The sequence below is a fragment of the Dasypus novemcinctus genome, chromosome 20 (assembly GCF_030445035.2).
Source record: "Dasypus novemcinctus isolate mDasNov1 chromosome 20, mDasNov1.1.hap2, whole genome shotgun sequence".
Taxonomy (NCBI): Eukaryota; Metazoa; Chordata; class Mammalia; order Cingulata; family Dasypodidae; genus Dasypus; species Dasypus novemcinctus.
In genome coordinates this window covers 19087491-19111659 of record NC_080692.1, presented here as the reverse complement: position 1 = coordinate 19111659, position 24169 = coordinate 19087491, and the positions used below count along the sequence as shown (strand labels likewise).

General features: G+C 36.8%; 1 protein-coding gene and 1 pseudogene across 24 annotated transcripts in view; both read left to right on the top strand.

Moving 5' to 3' along the window:
- The window catches only part of LOC139437054 (zinc finger protein 621 pseudogene), a 47524-nt pseudogene extending 32030 nt beyond the window's left edge, over nt 1–15494 (top strand).
- ERC1 (ELKS/RAB6-interacting/CAST family member 1) overlaps nt 1–24169 on the top strand; it is a 661999-nt gene that overhangs the window by 484008 nt on the left and 153822 nt on the right. The window lies entirely within an intron of this gene.

Genomic DNA, 24169 nt, shown 5'->3' with positions numbered 1-24169 from the left:
TTACTATACAATTAATTGTTTATGTATGTTCATATATAAACAATATAAAAATAATGATAGGGTTGGTTAGGGGAAAAATACTTTGTTTAGTAGTAATATTTTGACAATGCTATTTAATCATTAGTTAAAAAGGTTTAACAACAATGCAAGTTATTGATGGTAAGGTGAGTTATAAGAGTCCTGTATGATGTTATATATGTTTGTTTTGTAAGTTCACAAGTATTATTATACACTTATTATTTATGTATATTTGTGAGTGATATACTTCAATAAATTAAATTTTTTTTAAAAGTAAAAAAAAAAACAAAACAGCAGTCTAATCAAGTGATCTAATCAAGGTCCCCTAACCAAGTCTAATGTACTCAAGTGGCTTCACACCCACAAAAATGGATTAGTTCAAAGATATAATCTTTTTTGGTGATTCATCAAATTCAAACTGTCACACCCAGGATGAGTCACTCACATGGCTATTGAAGAGAGTACTCAGTACATCACTGACTATTTGCCCACTGTGTGGGCATCTCTGTAGGGCTGCTCACAGCATGGCAGCTCGCTTCCCACAGAGCAAGTGATCCAAGATTGAGAGAGCTCTCAAGACAGACGCAGTAGTAGTGCCTTTTATAACCTGATCTAGGAAGTAATATACATTACTTCTTCCATATTCTGTAGGTTACACAAATTAATCCTCATATAATGTAGGAAGGGACTGCATAAGGGTGTGAATATCAGGGGGAGGGACTCACTGAGGGCTATCTTGGTGACTGGCTACCCCATCCTGGAAATGATAAAGAGCCGTTAAGTATTTAGAGCACATAAGTTGGGTTCATATTTGCATTTCAGATACATAATTCTGGAGACTGTGGAGAATAATGTGTAGAGGGCAAGTTTAGAATCAGGGAAACAATGCAGTAATTGAGTTGTTGAGATCTTGAGCTAAGACAGCACTCATGAGGTTTGAGAGATTTTTGAGACATAGTTGAGAGAAAAGACACGATTTATTGGTTATTGGCTGGATGTGGTAGGTTAGAAAGTAGAGGTGTTAAGGATATCCGCTTGATGTTTGGATTAAGAAACTAGGTGGATGCTGATGTGGTCCACTGAGATGTGGGACATTTAGAGAGACTTAACCAGTAGCCCTTTGGATATGGGTAAGTCTGAAGCTCAAATAAAAAGGAGTGGGTAATAGTATAGATTGAGAGGCAAAGAGGCCTACATGAAACTCTGGGAAATTTAAAGGAAGAGAGAGGGGCATGGATCCAGCGAAAGAGGCAGAGAAGAAATGATCCAAGTTAGTAAACTAGGAATGTGTGATTTCACAGAAGCCAAGAGAGGATAGACTGTCAAGAGGGTAAGGAACTCTGGCTAACTTATAATCATAGGTTGGAAAGCCTAAACTATATGCTTTAATTTAATGAAATAACATGGTCACGCTTATCCCAATGTTAAGGTAGAATGTGAATAATGTTTTCAAGGTAGTGTTGTTAGGGCCAAATGATCCCCTTGCCATTACCCCTCCCAAAACTTACACGTACACATACACATATATGCATGCGGACACACATAGAGCCCAGATACAAGACTAAATTAGCTTTTTCTCCACCCCTTCCACATCTTGCTATAATGGACTATAATAGAGGTCAGCAATTGTTTTATGTAAAGGGCCAGTTAGAAAATATTTTAGGCAGTGTCTGTCACAACTGCTCAAATCTGATATTGTAGTGTAAAGGCAGCAATAGATAATACATAAATTAATGCTCGTGGCTGTGTTGCAATACATCTTTATTTATAAAAACAGGGGAAGGCTAATTTGGCCTGTGGACTATGGTTTGCTGATCCCTGGACTGTAAGTTCCTGAGTACAGAGACTCTTTTTTATGTTTTATTTAAGATATAGAGAAGTTAAAGTTAACGAAATAAAATTTTAAAACTATCTTTCCTTTTTTACTTTGTATTTAGTTTTCATAGTCTTTTTAATGTTTATTATATATTTGCTTATGTTTTTATTGCAAATATAGAGGAGGAATTATCCTGTGATGTTTAAAGATTACAGGATTAAAAAGAAAATGTCGATTTTATATAGACTTCTAAATTAAAAAAATTTTTCATTAACACAAATGCCTTTAGTCTTCTCATTGGTGTAAATTTGAAAAATTAATTTCTAATAAGCCAGTGTTCATGTTTTTCATAACATTTTTTTAAAGATTTTTATTTTATTTATTTCTCTCACCTTCCCCACCCCGCCCCCAAGTTGTCTGTTCTCTATGTCCATTTGCTGCGTGTTCTTGTTTTTGTCCACTTCTATTGTTGTCAGTGGCATGGGAATCTGTGTTTCTTTTTGTTGCATCATCTTGTTGTGTCAGCTCTCCGTGTGGGCAGTGCCATTCCTGGGCAGGCTGCACTTTCTTTCGTGCTGAATGGCTCTCTTTACAGGGAACACTCCTTGCACGTGGGGCTCCCCTACGCGGGGGACACCCCTGCATGGCACAGCACTCTGCGCGCATCAGCACTGCACATGGGCCAGCTCCACATGGGTCAGGGAGGCCCGGGTTTGAACTGTGGACCTCCCATGTGGTAGACGGACATCCTATCCATTGGGCCAAGTCTACTTCCCTCATAACATTTTTATGTTCTGTCTTTGTGTGTCTCTAAAAGCCTTAGATTTTATATAGTACTGGCTTATCTTCTTGGCACATAGTAGTAAGTGGCCTGGATGAGAAGTGGGCCTGATTGGCAATAATAAGTTAATCTTCCTTTCTACCTGTATACTCAACTCTATTAATCCTGGAAAGAATACTCAAAGAATTTTCCTTTAATAGTTTTAAATAACAATCAGAGGAATTTTGTATTCTGCTTTTGTCCCTTAAAGTGAATCATGAACATCATTATTTGTTACTATGCTTACATAGTAATGATTTTATAGGACTGCCTAATATTCCATCTAATTGATGCATTGTTATCTTTAATTTTAAAAGAGACAACTGTACTATCTGAGCTATAAATAAAACATAAGAAATTTTAAAAATTAACTACTTTGAAAAGGGAAAATTGAGATAAAGTAGTAATTTCTATATGGAGAAATTCTGTAAAACTCAGACATGTCTATTTTGATATGTGTCCTATAAAATATTCAATAAATTTTGTGGTTGGCATGAATTTTCACATTAGCCACATAAATGATCTTTTCCTGCCAAGTTAAGAAGTCTAGACTTATCTGTAAATGAGCGTTATTTTTTTTTTAATGCTAGTTTCTCATATTTCTATCCAGTTCCTTTAGAATGTGATTTATTTTACAGGGCATTTTCTGCAGTGTTTATGTACACTGATAGGCAGGCTACAAAGGCTGGTAGTGTTTTCTAGTGAGAACCAACTCTATGGCCAATGTATGTGATCTGCAACAGCCGCCTCCTGGTTTAGATACCTTTTCTAGCAAGAAACAGATGCAAGAATTATGCCAGAGATCATTAAAAAGAGCCTGTTTGCCTGTCTTGTTTCCAAGAATTTTAATACTTTTCATTAAAGAAAGTATATGTTATTGAATTCTTTTTAGGAAATTTGTTAGACTGTATGGTCAATAATGAAAACCAGCCTAAGGAAAAAGCTATATATTATATGTATACATATAATGTAGCAGTGTGTAAGATCTCACATACAAAAATGTATGTCCTATAAGGTATAAGGAGATCACATTGTCATCTAAATGTTATGGGTTTTTTTCAGTTGCTGAGAATTCCCATAGTCATGTAGTCCTCTATGATTCATTGGAAAGCTTTGAGTCTTGAAATGTTTATGATTTGATTTTTGCAGTTTACTTTGACTTGCAGTCACCATGTTCAAATTTTTTAACACAACGAATATACAGTCCCGTCATTTCAACCATTTTGGGAAGGTATGAAGAGGCAAATGAACTAGCTTCCATATTATTTTCCTTTAGCCTATAATTTATTATAAAGGTATGTAGTAAAGCATGCAGCTTTCCGAATCTATTGTTGGCTGCATGCCCCCAAAACATATACATCAAATAGGTCTTTATTGAATAAAAGTGAACTGGTCAGAGTTGTACCCAAAGGAATCAGGGTGTTGGAGTCAATTCCTTAGTTGTAATAGAGCATCTCAACGCTTCTTTTGCTCCAAGGTTTCCACAAGTAAAAGCATAAAACAATGTTAGTATGTGGCTGGCCTTTGGCTTGGAAACTAAAGTAAAACTATGAAGTGAGATTTATTAGGATTAATAGCTTTTTGTCTAGCTAAAAACTCTTTGGGATCTTGGCTTATGAGTTCTTTTTGATACCTCAGAGAATGTGGTTTTAGCTGATTTAAGTATTTTATTCAGGCAAAGACTTGAGAACATAAAAGTTTGGTGATTATACTTAGAGTTTAGGTAAAATACCCTTAGGAGTTCACCAAATCTTTAGAACAGGTTATATTTTCAGTTTTCCTAAACAAGAATATGGAGCTATTACCAATCTTGTTTTAAAGTATTTATAACATGTAAATAAATGGCATTAACTGCTCTGTTGGTCTTCAAGCCCAGAAAATAACTGGGCAATTTTGTTTCTAGGATCACTCTATTAAATAGTGCTCCTTATTGGGTTAACTAGAGGGAAACCAGCTTCACAGTCCTTTGCTTTTTTTATTATTTTGACAACAAAAAGAACTCTTCTTAGTTAATGAGTTTTATGTACTGGGAGAAAGAGTGAGAGGGAAATTAGACATGGGGAATATAATTTTCTTAATAGGTAAATAAAGTCAGGGAAAAAGAGAGGACAGTGGACATAGAGGATGGGATTATTGCACTTAAGTTTATTCTATAGTCCTGTCACAATAATAATTCACCCAGAAGGGGCTCATTTTTTAATTTACTGTTTAGCGTTAAAAGGAACAGGCTGAGGCAAGTGCAGGCTAGCACTGAGAAACAGTGGTGGGTTGAGACCTATTGTATTATGTTTTCAGGTGGTTCCAGGGCTGTCCAGGTGTCTTGATTTAAAGGCTGCTTCTTGAGTCAGGATATTGTATCTTGTTCTAAGGTTTACTGTAATAAAGTACACAGTCCTAGGGGATGGTACTGCTGGCTCCATGAATCACTTTACAGCCTGGCTTTACTGACCAGCCCCGTGATTTATTTATGCCATACTATAGTAGGAATGGCAAATATGTAAGCCACAAATGGTCTCTGAGATGGTCTTTTAACTGGGAGACTGCTGTAAATACATAAAATGAGATAGGGCAGAGCCAATAGCCACTTGTGTCATGTCTAAGAGATCTCTTCCTATGTTACTGGGACATGCAGTTCTAGAGCTTGTTCAGTTCAGCATCATGCTTGCAATGTGTTCTTGGGATTTTTGTGTGTTATGTTTTAGTCTATCCAGTTTTGATTCATTGCTTGGAAATCTGGAAAAAAAAAAAAAAAAGCCCCAAAACTTAGTCTGGTACTGTTTGTTGTCACTAATATTTTCTCTTGGATTTATTTCTGTAAAGTGAAATTGATTTTAATGTTTTAGATTGTTGCCCATATACTTTTCAACAGTTTTAATTTTTGGAAATCACTGCACTGGACTACTGAGCCAATGATCAGTCATCCTCTTTTGTGTTTGATTTTATGATTGTCAGGATTGCGATATGATTCGAATTCTACCCAACTTTTTGGACTTCAACTGATTTCCCAGAATTCGTAAAGAGATTCTGTTAGAATTGTACTTAGGATTTATATGGGGTGACCAAATTTTGAGCCTAAATAGCATAATAAATTAATTTTCATTTTAACTTGAATGGAATAGTCTTTTCTGGTTTTTTATTTAACTTATATTTTGAGATAATTATAAATTCACAAGCAGTTGTAAGAAATAATACAGAGATATCCCATGTATGTTTTACTCAGTTTCCACTAATAACATCTTGCAAAACCGAGATGTGATCTTTTGTACCAGTCATATCACTGCCAGGATATTGACATTGATACAGTCAAGATGCAGAACATCCCTCACTGATCCCTCATGTTGCTCTCTCACCCCCTTCTCTTATCCCTTGACAACTATAAATCTGTTCTCCATTTCTGTAATTGTGTCATTTCGAGAATGTTAAATAAATGGAACTACACAGTACATAATCTTTTGGGATTGGTTTTTTTCACTCTGCATAATTCTCTAGAAATTTATCTATGTTTTTGAATCTATCAATACTCTTTTCCTTTTTACTGTTGGATAATATTCCATGGTTTGAATATACTGCAGTTGGTTTAACCAGTACCTATTAAAGGACACTTAGGTTGTCATGAATACAGCTGCTTTAAACATTTGGATATAGGTTTTTGGGGAATGTAAGTTGTCCTTTCCCTGGGATAAATGCCCATGACTTCAGTTTCTGGGTTTTATGCTAGTAGTTGTATGTTTAATTTCTTTAAGAAGCGTCAAAATTATTTTTCAGAATGACTGTACTATTTTACATTCTGAGCAGCATCCTTTCTCTGCATCCTTGCCAGCATTTTGTGCCATTACTATTTTTAATTTTAACCATCCTAATAGATGCATAATGATACCTTGTGGTTTTAATCCATATTTCCGTAATGTTTAGTGATGATGAACATCTCTTTATGTGCTTTTTTGCCATCTTTATATACTTTTCAGTGAAATGTCTTTTCATGTTCTTTGTCTATTTTCTAATTGGATTGTTTGGCTTTCACAGTGGAGTTTTCAGAGTTCTTTATGTTTTGAAGATACTAGTCCTTCGTCAAATATGTGGGTTGCAAATATTTTCTCCCAGTCTGTTGATTACCTTTTCATTCTCTTAACAGAGTCTTTTAACTAACTAGGTATGACTTTAGATATTTGAAATTTTTAAACACATGTTTTGTTTTTTCAAGGAAAGTATCCAGCATACATAGTCTTAACATGTTTAAATTAAATAATTTAAATATATCTTGTTTAGTGGCAGGAATTAATGAATTAATGAAATAGGGGGAACAGGGAACCCAAGGACTTTGCAGATATACATGATTAACCAGTTGAATTAGAGAGGGCTTATCTTCCAAGTTTTATATCATAAGTATAGTTCACAAATAACTTTTTAAAAGAAAACAGCATTTCCTCTTTTTCACATAGTTAAACAGTTACTAAATAAATCACTACATAGCATATACTAAAGCTCCATTAGATCTTGCTTCAGTTTCAATCCAATACAACATACTGAAATGTCCCATTCTCCCCGGAGCTTCAAAGGGCCTCTAGACTCACCCACTTCATTTCCTCACAGGGCTGAATCAAAAGGGGCATGAGGAGATAGGAGACTGCCATTTTAAGTGAAAAGGATAACCAAATTGCAAGTGGTTTGAATGCCATGATATATTGTTTATGAATTTATATACTTTTTCATAGATTGATGAATTTTTATAGATGGATTGTTCTGAGAATTCAACCAGAAAACACCAACTTGAGATCTGTCAGAAGATCCCCAAATAAATTGACTGTCATACAACTTAAGTCTTAGACCCTTCAAGCACGTATCCTCAAGTATACTCACACTTGCACATACTGATTTGCAGAACTTTGAGAAAATAATATAGCTAGAGATTTTTTTTTTAGGCTAACACTTGCTTTTACTTTCTTTCTGTTACTTTCTCTTATTTTATTTCTTTCAAAATACATACAAATAGGGCTTCTTACATTCATGGTCTCCTATGTGAAACAATGTATATTTGCAGTAGAATTACTCTAAGTTGATTTACCTTTTTTTTCTTTAAAATTCGATCTTTAAGTATCATTTAAGCCCTTAAGTACTAGTATTCAATCCAATCTCTTAGTTTTCACTCTAGGGCAAGAGAAGTAGTCAAGTCTTCCTTCCCAGAGGTGTGTTTGGATATAAGTCAAATAAAGAACTCTAAATTAAGAGATACTGTTATGTCTTTTGCTTTTTTTTTTTTTTAACTTTTTTTTTTTCTCTCTCTCCCCTTCCTCCCCATCCCCCTGCCCCGTTTTCTGCTCTCTGTGTCCATTCACTGTGTGTTCTTCTGTGTCTGCTTGCATTCTTGTCAGCCATACTGGGAATCTGCATCTCTTTTTGTTGCATCATCTTGCTGCATCAGCTCTCCATGTGTGTGGTGCCCTCCTGGGCAGGCTGCATTTTTTTCACACAGGACGGCTCTCCTTACAGGGCTTATTCCTTGCGTGTGGGGCTCCCCCTATGCAGGGGATACCCCCTGCGTGGCACGGCACACCTTGCATGCATCAGTGCTACGTGTGAGCCAACTCACCACATGGGTCAGGAGGCCCTGTGTTTGAACCCTGGACTTCCCATGTGGTAGGTGGATGCTCTATCAGTTGAGCCAAATCCACTCTTCCCATATTGTTATGTTTTAATTGCTATATTTCCTAATACCAACCTAAGTGTGAAAGAGTCATTGAAGATCCTAATTTGTTGTTTTTATTCTATACTAATTGTTTAAGGTTTATTTTGTTCTACAAAATAATCAAGGCAGGAAATCTAACATGTATTGACTGAGATTTTAAGAAAAGACTTTATACCTGGTACGGCTTCCAAGTTGCTTTAAGTAAAATATATAAAAATATTTGTTTATCCTACAAGTTATCAACAAATCAGCCCAAAATACCAGTTCATACAGGTCACCTGGCACTAAAATACTTTTATTCAGAGTACTTGAGCTTAGGAAAGTGTTAAATTAAGCCATAGCTTCTTGGTCAAATTTTTCACAACAATTGTTTAGCACTAAAGAGATAATCAGGTGGAAGAGTGATTAATTTCTTTTTATGGTCTGGAGGAATAGAACTAAGGATCTATTTTATAATTAAGTTATTTCTAAGAGTTAGAATATCAAAGTTGGAATAGACTGCTTTGGGACAGCTTGACTTTCATGTTATTAAATGTAAGTATAGGCCGGAGGGCCACTTGGCAGGAATGTCATAAAACAAAATTAAGCAATGATTTTTGTGGATGGATTTTCTGGGTCTGTAAGGCCTCTTATTATTTTAAGTTTATGATTCTAGTTTTGTGTATGTGTTCTGAAAAGACTAGTTTATGGTCTTGTTCTATTTCTTCACTGCCATTTACTCCTCCACCCTTTTTGAAGTAGCTTTCAATGTGCTTCCATCACTGAAACTGTTTTCCAAAATAACCAGTAACCTTTTAAAACCTAAATTCAATGGAAATTTTGCATTCTTTGTCTTAACCTCTCTATAAACATTTTAAAGTGTTTGATCACTTATTATTTCTTGGAACTTTTTCTTTGGCTTCCAAGGTACCACTCTCTCCTGTTTTCTTCTACCTCTAAGACTACTTACTTGCCCTCAATTCTTTACAGACTCTTCTTGCACCAGTGTCATAGGCCCCTCCTGTGATCTTGGTGGTCATGCACTCCTATGATTTCAGCTGACTTCTATTGCTGATGATTCTCACATCCACTCAGGTCCTGGCTCCAGGCCCATCAGTCTAGCTGCCTAATAGATATCTCCTTTGGATAGTTCATTGACATCTCAATTCATAGGGTTGTAAGGATTAAATTACTTAATCTATATAAAGTGCTTAGCAGAGTATCTGGCTCTATAATTATCATGCTGGTAATGTTAATCATGGTGAACTCTTACCCAGTTCTTTCATATTTTTACCAGTCCTTTGAGGCGCCATCAGTATATCTGTAAATCATCACTTTCCAAACTGTTTTCTTGCAATAGTAGTATCCCTCAAGGTGTTAGTTGGTGTTTCAAAACCCAGTAAAAGAGGAGGTAGAGTCCCATAGCCAAATAAGTTGGAAAAATGCTTTGTAACAGAGTTAGCAAACTTTTTTAATAAAAAGGCAAATAGCCAATATGCTGGGCTTTGTGGGCTATTTGGTCTCTGTCACAGCTAGTCATTTCTACGGTTCTAGCACCAAAGCAGCCATAGATGATACCTAAACAAGTGAATATAGCTGTGTTCTACTAAAATTTTATTTATGGACACTGAAATTTGAAATGCATGTAATTGTCAAAACATTGTTATTTATACTATTTCATGTTGCAAAGTATTATTTTTCTCTTTATTTTTTTCAACCATTTAAAAATGTAAAAACTATTCTTAGCTCATGGGCAGTAGTTTGCCAAACACTGCTTTAAAATATTGCCTCCTATTAAAGATGTGTAACATACACCATAAAAAGTACTGCAGCAGTGGAATTAGGCCTGATTTTCTTCAAACTTATTTGACCATGGAAATCTTTTTCACATGGGACAATTATTAATATCTCTTACTATACTTCTATAGAATGCACTTTTGAGAAATGCTGACCTAGATAATAGCCAGCTATGTATGCAAGAGGTGAAAATTTTGGCTGTGGAACAGACTGAAAATAACAAGCTTACATAGGAAGTTTCTTTATTCCTTTGCTCTGAGCCAAGCTAAGAGGACACAGACAGAAGGACACTTTGGAAAAGACAGTTCAACAAATATTTATTGAATTACCCCTGTGAGGAAGGCATCAACCAATTAAGCACTACAGCTGAGCTGAAAATGTACATGATGAAGTTAACGCCATCAATCACCTTTTAGAAATGGGAAAAATATGAACGTTGCTATAACTTAACACAAGTAGAGGTGCTGGAAGAGAGAGAAAAAGTATTCAGACAGGAGGAAAAGATCTAGAGGCCATATACAAAATATAAGCAATGATAGATAATTTCTATGATTTGAACATCTTTACTACTCTTTTAAAAATACTTTTTAAAATGCAGTTTAAAAGTTTCTTTTAAAAATTTTAGTTTACATGTAGTAAAATTTTAAAACTTATTTTGAAATAACATTTTTAATTGTCATTTTCCTGTGTCTTTGAAAGGTAATTGTTGACTCGGTAGGCAGCAAAGGGCTATTGCTTTACTATTTTTCAAGCATATTTTCCTTACTAAAACTAAGGTCATTGCTATACAGAAAAACTTCAGATTAAAAAAAAACTTTTATCAAAAGATTCTGTATTTCCATTCTTTTATGCCTGCTTTAACCATGTGCCCCTTATATAAATGAGAAATGGGCATAGAAAGCATTCTTTCTAAATTATGCCTAGTGTTTTACCAGCAACTAGAACCTGTGGGAAAATGCAGAGAAGCCCGAATCATCCTAGCTGATAATAATAACTCATCCACCTAATGCAAGCATAGTCACTTGTCCATCCCTACAGAATTTCTCTCCCAGGTGTTTCTTTCCAAACCTTTGTAGGAGAAGAATTGGTCTTTTAATTTTCCCCTATAAATGTATAGCATATGAATGATGGAATTGTTGAATCATTAATACAAGAAGGTAATAAGTTACAGGATTTGTTTTCATCCATTTTGGCCATCAGGTGTTTTGGGTAATCTCCAAGGTCTCAGCAGCTCCAGTGTCTTCAGTCCTCTCTCAGCACACCCCAGCAGGCACTCGTATACTACCACCACCACCCACATATGGCCTTCATGTGCTTCATCTACCGCTTGAAGAATATCATAGATATTTATGTATTGGGAAAGTTCCTACTTTTTTTTTTCCAAGCAGCCTACCACAAATCCAAATATTAGGTGTTCTGTATAATGTTGGGCTATTTTGTGAAATCAAGACACATTTAGCTCTTGATTGTGCTAGAAAGTGGGGAAATGAATGCCATGATACCACTGGCATTCTTCTAGCGAATGTCATAGCAAACAGACTTGGAATGCAGTGCAAGCTAAAGAAAAGGCAAGCAAGTGTTCACTGTAGTACTGTGGACAGCTGGTATGGACATGTTATCCATCTAGTACTGGAAAAGGTTAAGTAAACAGTGGGACAGTGACAAAGTGCAGGGATTAATTGCTTAAAGCATTCAATAATTCTCAGAACAGACATCTAAATAAATGGAGCTATTCTGGAGTTTGAGTTCTGAGAAACAATGTAAAAAGGCTTTATTTTTCTTTGGAAACAGAGACTTCTTAAAGAACGATGACAGGTAAATGGTATAACCCAAAAGTGTGAGGATGCAATAACAGGTGTACCTTATTTTGAAGGGATTCTATCCTCATATGGGAGATTCATGATAAAAAATGAGACATCAAAATTGTACTACCAAATATGAGACAGAAAGGACATGCTATTATAAAAGGCCAGTATAACTCTTTTTACACAGGCCATTCCTAGATGTTAGCTTCATTTCTTGAGGCTTCTCTTGTACTTCATCCCCATGGCCCCCTAGGCTCCAGATCTCTAACATAGATATAATTCACTAGAGATTTTTATAGGATATAAGTAAATCCCCAACAAAACTAACCTTAATTTTCTAGCTGTTATTATAGACAGATACATGGAAAGCAGAAGATCCCAAGATCACCTGTCTGTCTTGTGATAGCCATTGTCATGAAGATAGGAGGAAATTTTCCTCTGGAGACATTATGAGATAACTCTCCTAAGCTTTCCTTCAAATAATCTGTTGCATAGAATCAATTCATAGTAGTTATCTTTGCATGATATTTCCAAATCCAGCAATGGTCAATATTATGAATGTTTGTAATATCAATAGACTTTAAGAGTTTAAAAAGACTTTGATCATTTTCATCTTGGAATTGGAAGATTTTGTATATACTTATTTATGCTTATTAGGAAAAGTTAAAAAATGCTTAAAAACCTAGACATTGCTGGTAGCCTTTTAAGTTAGTTCATCTTCCTGTAAAGTAGTGGGTCTTGAAATTACCTGAGGAGTTTATTAAAAAGTGTAGATACCCATTTCTAGAAATTTGGATTCATTATATCAGGAGAAGATCTTAGGCTTCTATTTTTAATATTTTTTTTAGTGATTAACAAGCACTATTTGTAGAGCAAGTCTGACACAATATAATAAACTAAACAAGTTTTCACAGCCACTAACCTAATCATTCCTGAGCTGCCTTGGGTTGTGCAGGGTAAAGCTACTTCCTTCTCATAAATAGCTCTCTCTGTAGGCACTTGGGGTTGATTTTCATGTGCTAAGTTGGTTAGAATGTCCATTTCCATTTTCTCTTTATATATTGTATTTTTGCTTAACATTGTCTTCATGTATTATCAAAGATAGAGTTTCCTTCTGTTTTTTGTTTGTTTTCCTAGTGTTTGGAAGTGAGTTTCTGAATAAGAAAAGGTCTGATAGGTCTTTGCTCTGCCATCTTGAAATCAGAAATCTGAATTTGTCATTATTACTAATTTGGAATCCTAAAAATTTCGACCAGTAGGGGAAATGAGAAGGCATGGAAACTATAGGGAGAAGTAGAGTCGACAGAAACTTTTTTTTTTAAAGATGAACATCAGTAATTGTAATATACTGAGGACGTGAACAGTCAATTATATTAGATAAAACACATTTTCTTTATTTTTATGTTCTCCCTGGAAATAGGTGTACTGAAAATAAAATCCAAGAATCACTTCTATACTATACAAAGGTATAGATAAGTCACTCTAATGAGCTATGTCTGTTTGGAAAACAAAGTCTAAGAATCTTAGTTAAATGATGCTCTTTTTCTTTCTATATAATGTTTTAAAGTAAATTGTGTACTGCATATTATGCTGAAGAGACTATTGGTCTCTAAATATTTGGGCATCATTAAATAAGTTACATCATTGCTAGACTAAAATTTATGAATATATAGATACATTTTATGTTAAAATTTGGCAGTTGTCTAATTCTATAATTCTGGACTTGTTTTAAAGAAAGGTGCCAGTGCCGTTATTTTACAAATTAATGTGGATCCTGTACATTTTTAATGGATCTTGCTATAATAATAAGTAAAATGCCATATCAAATGAGCAGACATTATCCTAACAGGCATTCCTTTCTCCTCTAAAATATATATATATTTTAAAAATGCATGCTGAGGCTTATTCTCAACTCTTGTTTCTCTTCTAAATTTAGATTCCAGTTAAATTGTCTATTTTACTATCTGTAGGCTTTTCAGAGTATCTCATTTATACAAAATGCTAAAGAGATATAAAACATTTCATTAAAAATCACTTTTAGTTAGATATATGTTCAGCTGCTTTGACAAAAATAGCAAGGAGTGAAACTATATGGGACCGAGATGCGCAGCCTCCTGGCTGTCTAGAGTGGTGCTGGCACGATTGCTGACTTCCGGCTGCTGACTTCCGGCTTCTAAGGTTCTTGCTTTTCCAAACCCAGAAGACAGTGCATGAAGCCAGGGGACATCAGCCATGCCTCCAGAGCCAGCAGCATCAGTGGGCCAGCCTGAACCCTGTGCAGAAGGCCCTGTACAGGGAGGTGATGCTGGAGAACTATGCAAACGCGGCTTCCCTAGTAGCATCTCCAATCCTCAAACCTGTTCTGATCTCCCGGCTGGAGAGAGGGGAAGCACCTTGGGGCCCAGATCCCTGGGAAGCAAAGGCTTTGAGAGGTCGCAAGTCCTGGATCAAGAATGAAGAGCCAACTATAAAGCAGGAACCTGCTGAAGCAGAATTGCACCAGATACCTGTAGGAGGACTCCTCCAGAACATGTCTCAGCACTTTGATGTAAAAAGCAAGGCAACAAAGCAAACTTGTCCAAACCCGAATCTGATACTTTGAGGTGGGATGAAGTTCTATGAATGCAAAGAATGTGGGAAAATCTTCAGGTATAACTCCAGACTTATTCGCCATCAGATGAGTCATACTGGAGAAAAGCCCTTCAAGTGTAAGGAATGTGGCAGAGCTTTCAAGTCCAGCTATGACTGTATTGTACATGAGAAAAATCACATTGGAAAAGGACCCTACAAATGTAAGGAGTGTGGCAAAAATTTAAGCTCCAACACAGCTTGACTCAACATCAGAGTATCCACACTGGGGAGAAGCCCTATGAGTGTAAGGAGTATGGAAAGGTTTTCCACAGGAGTGCAGCGTATCTTCAGCGTCAGAGACCACACACTGGGGAGAAGCTCTGTAAGTGTAAGGAATGTTGGAAGGACTTTGATTGTAGGTCGCTTTTTATTGTTCATCAGAGAATTCATACTGGAGAGAAACCCTACCAATATAAAGAGTGTGGCAAGGCATTCACTCAGAAAATCACCTCCATTCAGCATCAGAGAGTTCACACTGGGGAGAAGTCTTATAAATGTAAGGTGTATGAGAAAGCCTTCAAATGGTATGGAAGCATCAGAAATTGCACCCCATGGAGAAGAAGCCCAACAAGGGTCTTGGGCCATCCCTGATCAATTTCCAGTGTTCTCCTCCAGCCTTACCTCCTGTTCCTCCCCACGTTCCGCTCTCTTCCCCAGCTTTGGCCATGCCTTCACTGACCTTTCCACATGCCATGCTCATTCCTACCTCTGGGCATTTGTTCATGCTGCTGCCCTCTTCGGGAATACCTTCTTCACCTGTCCAAATAGTATGCATTTTTCAGGGTATTACTCCCCCTGTGAAGCCTTCCCCAGTTATTCTGACCTCTGTTGCTCACCCCTCATGAGCCTTATCTTGGCGCTTCTCTGGTTCTTACTCTCAGCGGATCTTCTACCCAATTTAAATTTCATTTGCATTTTTTCTCACTTTGTGTGTTACAACTCTTATCAACCTAAATTCCATTGCAATCTGCATATATTTAAAAATTTGTTTATGTACTCTCTTTTTTTTTTAAGTTAGAAAAATGGAGGGAAGCGGACTTGGCCCAGTGGTTAGGGCATCCGCCTACCAAATGGGAGGTCCACAGTTCAAACCCCGGGCCTCCTTCACCCGTGTGAAGCTGGCTCATGCACAGTGCTGATGCACAAAAGGAGTGCCCTGCCACGCAGGGGTGTCCCCCACGTGGGGGAGCCCCACGCTCAAGGAGTGCCCCTGGAAGGAGAGCCGCCCAGCGTGAAAGAAAGTGCAGCTTGCCCAGGAATGGCACCGCCCACACGGAGACCTGACACAAGATGACGCAACAAAAAGAAACACAGACTCCCATGCCACTGACAGCAACAAAAGCCGACAAAGAAGAAGACACAGCATCAAATAGACACAGAAAACAGACACCTGGGGCGGTGGGGGGGCCGGGGTAATAAATAAATCAATCTTGGGGGGGATAAATAAATAAATCTTTTTTTAAAAAAAAGAAAAACGGAAATACTTGATCCTTGCATTAGTCCCTTTTAGGCTTGAACAGCAGTGGCTGTGCCTGCACTTTGGGGATCCTGGCGTTAAAACCTGCTGGGAGTACCCTTTTGGAGTGTTAGGGAAGTTTGGGAAAGAGGAAATCCCTGTATTAGGCCATTGCAATAAAGAAAGCAGCCTGGGAGAAGTGAGGAGCCATGCAGGATCTATGGGAGTAGAGATATGGAATAAGCTTTCAACGATGGGCTTTAGAAATTAATGCAGATTGTCCAGTGGACCTATGGCTAAGTGGTGTATTAATGCAGTTGAAGTGGTATTGCCCTTAGCATGGGTGGTTGAGGATCCTGCAATTCTATGCAAAAAATCATGCGAGATAACCAGTAAAAAATAATAGATATCCATCGATAGCAGTCGTTACATGATTGACAGTGGTCATGTAAAATCACATCTTTAAACATGAAGGAGTTTGTGGCTTTTTCCCCTTTAGTTTTGCTCTTGATGTCTAGTTTGTCTTTTTGGGGGTGGGGTAAGCAACAGACTTTATTTTTATTTTACCTTTTGAACAAATTTTTTATTCTAGAATAGATTTAGATTTACAGAAAAGTTGTGAAGGTACCGCAGAGAGTTTCCATATGACCTGCACCTTCTCTCCCCTTTATTAACATCTTAAAACAGTATAATATATTTGTCACAACTAATGAACCAGTATTGATCCATTACTGTTAAAGCCCATACTTGATTCAGATTTCCTTCATTTTTACCTAATGTCCTTCTTTGTGTTCCACGATCCCATCCAGGATCCCACATTCCATTTGGTAGTCTTGTCTCCTTTGGCTCCTCTTAACTATAACAGTTTCCCAGTCTTTCCTTATTTTTGATGACCAGATATATTGTAAAATGTACCTCAGTTGGGGTTTGCCTGATTTTTTTTTTCTTCACAATTTGGGTTTTGGGGAAGAAGACCACAATGGCAAAGGGCCATTTTTATCACATCATAATTGTATCGTACCACATTATTAACATGAATTATCACTTTTGAAATTGACCTTAATCACCTGATTGTGGTGGTGTTTGTCAGATTTCTCCACTGTAGATTTTTGCATACTGTACTCTCTAGGTTGCTGTGTGCTACCCATACTTAAGGAGTGGAGAGTTAGGCTCCACCTCTTTGAGGGCAACATATCTACATAAATTATTTGGGATTCTTGTGCACAGGACATTTGTCTATTCTGGGGAAGCAGACTTTTATAAAACTTTCTTGAAAAAATTTCATACTTATAAGACAGTTGCAAAAATAACACAGACCCCATATGGAGAACTTTAACATACTCCTACACCCACCCCTAGATACCCAGATCCGCCAGTTTTAACATTTGACATCATTCTACTTTGTCTCATCATTCTACTTATTCATCTGTCATCTACCACTCTTTCTATTGTCTATTTTCTGTAGTTTGTCCTTCTTCCATTCATTTGTGAGTAGGTGTACACATCATACTCCTTGAACACAATATTTCCATGTACATTTCCTACAAGCAATGTTATGTAATCACCTTAAGTGCAATTATCAAGTTCAAGAAAGATAACGTTGATATAAAGCTTATGTTGTGTTACAATTTTATATGTCACAATAATGTACCTCTGAGCCTTTTCTCCTCTATTCTTAGATCCTATTCAGTACAGACATATCTCTGGGATATTGTGGGTTTGGCTCTAAACCACTGCAATAAAATGAATATCATCAAAAAAAAACAAAACTATATGTAAGTATATGTCTCTTCAATAGTCCAAAGAGGTATTGTAATTCTGCTCAACAGAATTGTCAGAGGTTCAAGATTTTCCTCTCTCATTGCTTTGCCATCCCTGGGTGTTACCTTATCCACATGATCTACCACACAGCATCTGACCAGCAGGAAAGGGAGAAGGGAAGGGCACACTAAGCTCCATACTCAATATACTACTTGATCAAGTATAATTCAGTAGTAAAGAACCTTAGAATATCACAAACAAGCGTCTAGATACCTTACTCAGCAGAAGGCAATCTCTAGATATAACACTGTATACAGAAGACCATGCTGTCCTGATCTGTTCAGGAAGGGTATGAGGTTTGGCTATAAAGTAGTAAGAATTTTTTTTTTTTAAATAAAAATGCTGGAATCTAGCATCTGAGTCTCAAAATAGTCACCTAGACAATTTTACATTTATTCCATTGGTACCTGTCATGCTAAAGCTATTGTTTAATCTCTTTCTTGGAAATTGCTTTCAGAGACAGTTTACAAGATTCCCCTAAAAATAAATATACACTTATACCTTGTTGTGGTCCAAAAAATACATTGTCTATGCCTCATGCTTGGTGTTAAAAATAAAATTTGATCTAAAAAAAGGATATCATAATTCCAAATACTTAAATAATGCAATAAATTTTGAAACTAGTTGCAAGGAGAAATTTGGCAGTAGCACTAGAATAAATGTTTTTATTTGTGTTCCCAAAATGAATTTTTGGCTTTTATTTGGAAGTATAAGTGCAAATATATTTGTTGGTCTCTTTACATTATGCTCTACTACATGAGAAGTAACTGGATAACTTTTGCTAAAATAAAATATAGGATAAAAGAAGCATTTTTACCTATTCAGTAGTCCCAAGGAAGCTGTGAAATTGAATTCATTTATTTTGGGGCACGCTGATTTAATCGTGGAATGTGTATTATATCGTATTTATTATTCCCATATGGACAACTACATTTTGCAAATGCCTCATCATTTGCCACAGTCTTAGCAAAGTTAATCTGTTTGTTGTCAACCTAAGAAATTCAAGACTTTGATAAAGGAAAACCTGGCTAAAGTTTTTGTTTGTTTTGTTTTCTTTTAATACAGAAGGAATTTTCTGGTATTTTGACACATGGATATTGTCAGTAGAACTAAAAAGACTCTTATTAAAGTTTGTTGAATGACATCTAATGTTAAAGGACAAATACAAGTCCCAGTTACAATTATTTAATTGTGTGCATAATTTTGCTTTATGTCTCGCTTCCCTAGTAGACTGTTAAATATTGTGATGTCATTGTTTTCAGTGTATCGGTAGACTTAGGATAAGACCTAGCATATAGTAGGCACTCACCAAATATTTAGTAATTGCTAATTTTTATCTTGTTTTGTTTGTAGGAGTCAAAATATTAGGTTATAGACTAGTGCATAAGTAAAGCAATTCATGCTTTTGGACCTACAGCAAAGCATATAAAAATGCCTAGAAAATGAACTAGCAAAGTGTGTCAAATTACTTTTCTTAGTAACTGACTTTTGAAGCTTGCTCATATAATTTTTAAGAGCTTTCAGTATTGCTCTGTGAGGTTCCATCCATTTTTACACTGCTGTGATACATTGCTACAGTATCTGTAATGTCTGCAGTAACTAAAACACTTGTTGTATGCATTTTCTTAAGAATGATTTCTAGGGGAAACCGATATGGCTCAGTGGTTGAGTGCCAGCTTCCTACATACAAGGTCCTGGGTTTAATTCCTGACCACCCACTATCTCAAAAAAAAAAAAAAAAATCTATCTATCTATACACACACACATATATGTGTAATAAACAGAACTTTAAAAAAGAAAAAGGAATGATTTCTTTGTTAATACAATATTGAATATGAATGGGAAAAATTTCTTATGTATTTCTTAATAAGCTGAAAGAAATGAGAATTTTTCCCTGTGAAAGAACCTTTAAGACATTAAATTGCAAAGTAGCTTAAGTCAAAAATCTTACAGGATTTGGATTTATGCAAAAGTGTCTTCTTTGGACATCATACAATGCTTTCCCTCTATAATTGAGCTTTTATTGTAGATTCATAAAAAGATGCTGTTTCTGTAAGGCTGTAACCACCATTAATGTACTGGGACTTCCTCAAGAAAGTTTCATCTTTAAAAATTCAGCATAACGAAGAGTGAGCTTAGTAGTGACTCTAGATGAACTCATAATGCAGAAAGTTATTTGCTTTCTGTGATCAAATAATCATGTAAGCATGAGTAAAGTATACTTAATTATTGGAAGGGTCTACATTGTAACATGTAGAATAGGTAATGTAGCAATTAATCATATATTAATATCTTGTTTCTCTACTCTTGTGTTCAGGTAAATGGACTTTCCTAACCTTGGTTCTGAGACAGTAGACCAAAAGGGTTTTTAGCTCTGAAGTAGTTCCATTTTTACTTAATTAACTGAAATTTACTGAGTGTCTACTGTATATGAATGTATGATAATGTAGAGGACACAGTGAAGTTAAAACATGGTCCTTATACTAAGAAATGTACAAGCTAGTTAAGTACCCCGATTTGAATACAAGAGTTTCTTTAAAAAAATAAAAATTTTAAGAAAACCCCTCTCCTCAGTCTATAAGTACAATAACTCCCAAAACAATATATGATGTGGGTAGTAAAGTTCTGTGAGATTAGAAAAATTACAGTTGACGGGAGTAGCTTGAGAAGGTTTTATTGAGGAGGTAAATGTAAACTTTTAAAAGATGGCCAAAAAAAAAAAAAAATGAGCATAGAAGGTAAGTGGAAAGTATCCGAAGATAGACTGATTAAACTGGAGGCGTTGCTATTTGTCTCTGAGCTGAAATTATATGATGTTTTTTGAGGAGCCATTTTCCTCCTGATTCTAAATTATATTGAGTTATATATACCTTTGATATAGGAAAACTATTTCCTGCTTTTTCATAGCCTCGAGGCTAAGATTTTCCCATCTTTCAAAATATAGCCTACAGGGCTCATTTAGGAATGCTAGTAAGATTAGAATTTCCCATTTTAAAGAATTTCAGTAATCAGTAACCAATTAAGAATATTTGGGGAAACGGACTTGGCCCAGTGTTTAGGGCATCCGTCTACCACATGGGAGGTCCGCGGTTCAAACCCCGGGCCTCCTTGACCCATGTGGAGCTGGCCCATGCGCAGTGCTGATGCGCTCAAAGAGTGCCGTGCCACACAGGGGTGTCCCCGCATAAGGGGAGCCCCATGCGCAAGGAGCGCACCCCGTAAGGAGAGCCGCCCAGCGCGAAAGAAAGTGCAGCCTGCCCAGGAATGGCGCCACCCACACTTCCCGTGCCGCTGACGACAACAGAAGCAGACAAAGAAACAAGACGCAGCAAATAGACACAGAGAACAGACAACCGGGGGAGGGGGCGGAATTAAATAAATAAATAAATCTTTAAAAAAATATATTTGAACTGTATAAATGCAGTTAAACACAAATTTAGCAGTTCAGACAGACATTGAACATTTACCATACCTAAACCTAGTAACACACCATTTAATGAACAAATACTTAGCACTTTCTGTATTCTAGAGTACTTTTCAATAGTATACTTAACAGGCAGACCCAAAGTTCAGGAGTATATCAACAGAAAAACTTAAGTTGGGGACTTGAAGCCCCGACAGAATTGTACCCAAAAAATCCCAGATCAAGAGGAGTCATCTGGAAGAAGTTTAAGGGGACTTGAACCCCCAAACTAACTTCCTGAATCACTTTTACCTTGTTGACCTGCTCACCCAGATAGATGCCTGGACTAGAGGTAGGGACTCTTTCTCTCTTTGAAGCGCTAAAGCGCCTTTGGGGCCTGGAGTACCAGAGAGAGAGGAGAAAACCAATTGTGGAGCTTTTAGACCAAACAGGTCTACTGGCCACATAAAGCTCGATCATCATGCTTACCTCTCTCTGGGGCCTTAGAACTTGGGGGCAGTCGTATTTATTCAGGAACCCCTTCGTCTTTAGTCCCTGCTAGGTAGCCAAATTAATACCAAGCAAAAGCCGTTTCTCCCAATGCATCTTTAAAGCCAATTCCTGAGACTCTGGGGTTTCAAAGAGAGAAAATGTTTTATTGGTTGCACAAGCAATGGAGCATAGTGGCCTCATGGCCCCAAACTGCCTCCCGGACATACTTCTGTATACCCAGAGTTTAATCAAAGTTAAATATCACCTCCAGTTTATTGAGCAGATTTTCAATATCACCGTAAATGATTCTTAACGTGAAATGGCAGGGAAAAAATTGTCCACAGAGATTCTAAGTAGTATGCAGTTCAGCAGCACTGAAGCCATGGTTGTATATTGCACTTTTGAACTATAATACATGTAATAAAGAAAGGCATCAGGACCCAAAGAAGTTGCCATCGTTTTGACCAAGTCCTGTCAAGTGCTTCTACCTCAAAATTTTCCTCATCTGTTCAATCAATCCAACCTGTCTCTTCCCCCACCAACTTCCTTGTCTGACAATCCCTGGATAGAAGACTTAGATTCTTAGAAATCTATTTTTCTTTTTTGGAGAATGGTGGTAAAGAAGACTGGAGGAAAAATGCCTACAATGTATTTTATATCTTCAGGGTCACTTAAATTGGGAAACTTATTTTATATTTTTTTAATTTATTTTATTTCTCCCCACCCCCTCGTTATTTACATTTTCTGTGTGCTGTGTCTTTAGGAGGTACCAGAAACTGAACCTGGGACCTCCAATGTGGGAGGGAGGCACCTAATCACTTGAGCCACCTCTGTACCCTACTTTGTTCTGTCTCTCATATGTTTTTCCTTCTTGTGTCTCTTGTTGAGTCATCTTGTTGCATCAGCTTGCCATGCCTGCCCATTGCTCGTTTTCCTTAGGAAGCACTGGGAACCTCTTCTCCCTGGTTTTTGTTGTATCCTTCATTATGTTTTTCTTCTTGTGTCTCTCATTGTGTCAGCTTGCTGTGCCTGCCTGTTGCGCCAGCTCACTCTCTTCTTTAGGAAGCACTGGGGACCTAACTGTGGACCTTCCATGTGGTAGGCCGAAGCTCGGTTGACTGAGCCACATCCGCTCCCTGGGGAACTTAATATAAATGGTAGGAATATGATATGTTATGATTGCTGTTTTAAAACATTCCCACATACAAGGTCCCGGGTTTAATCTCTGATACCTCCTAAAAACAAAAGACAAAAAACAAAAAAAGCAATGTGGGGACACTGATGTGGCTCAGTGATTGCGCACTGGCTTCCCACGTACAATGTCCCAGGTTCAATCCCTGCCCCCTGTACCTCAAAAAATAATAATTTTATTGAGATATAATGTGTATACATAAAATGCATAAATTTTAGGTATACAGTTTTGACAAACGAGTATACCTGTCTAACTGCCGTCTTAGTGACGTTATAGTCCATTTCCATCACTCCAAAAGGTTTTCTGGTGCCCCTTTCCAGACATTCTGCAGTCCCCAGGCACAACTTCTGGCAGCCACTGATCTGCTCTCTATCTTTGTGGATTATGTTACAGTTAATTTTTAATTTTTTTTTTAGCAAATGGAGGCAATAAAAGCTTTTGTTTTTTCCTGACAAATAGACATACAAATTTGAAGATTTTGCCAGTCTGAGAAGCATACTTCATAATAGGAAAGCTATCAATATCACAACAAAACCACAAGTTTTCCAAACTTCCCATAATCTACAATAGGCTAGACATATTTTATATTTTTTAAATTCTCATGTTTCAGAAAGAGTGAGGAGGAAAAAACTGAATAAGTTCTCTCCCTCAAATTTTGTTTAATCAGCATAATTTATCAGGCTATACCTACCAGCAGTTTTTACTTTTATTATGTTAATTTTTCTTCCTTTCAAGGACTTCTGAAAAACAAATGTCGGTCTGCATCATTCAGTCCATACCCATTCTCATATCATTGTGTTCCTTAGTTTAGATCATTTCCTTTCCCATATTTCAGGAGACTAGGAGACATGAAACAAGCTGTAAATAGAGGATTCAGAAGTTGTGTTGTGCAAAGGCCTTGCCACGGTGCTTCAGAGGGTTATACCAGGCATGACACCAGCATACACTGTTCACATGCCCTAAGAGAGTATCTGTTTGGTGGCATTTGAAATTTTCTTTTTAGCATAAATGTGAAACTTATTTTAGTTGCATATTCATTGAATAGTAAAGCAGTTTATCACTTATAGTCTTACATGTGATTCTTGAATCCAAGAATCAGACAGCAGTATTTTATTCTCCATTCCTTAAAAATAATTTTTGGAGACTTCGAGGAAGATGGTGGACTAGAAAGACATGGGACTCTCTTCTCCTCCAGAAAAATAACTAGAGGTCAGCTGAAACCACCTGGAAAACTTTCTTCAGGGGTTTAGGACACC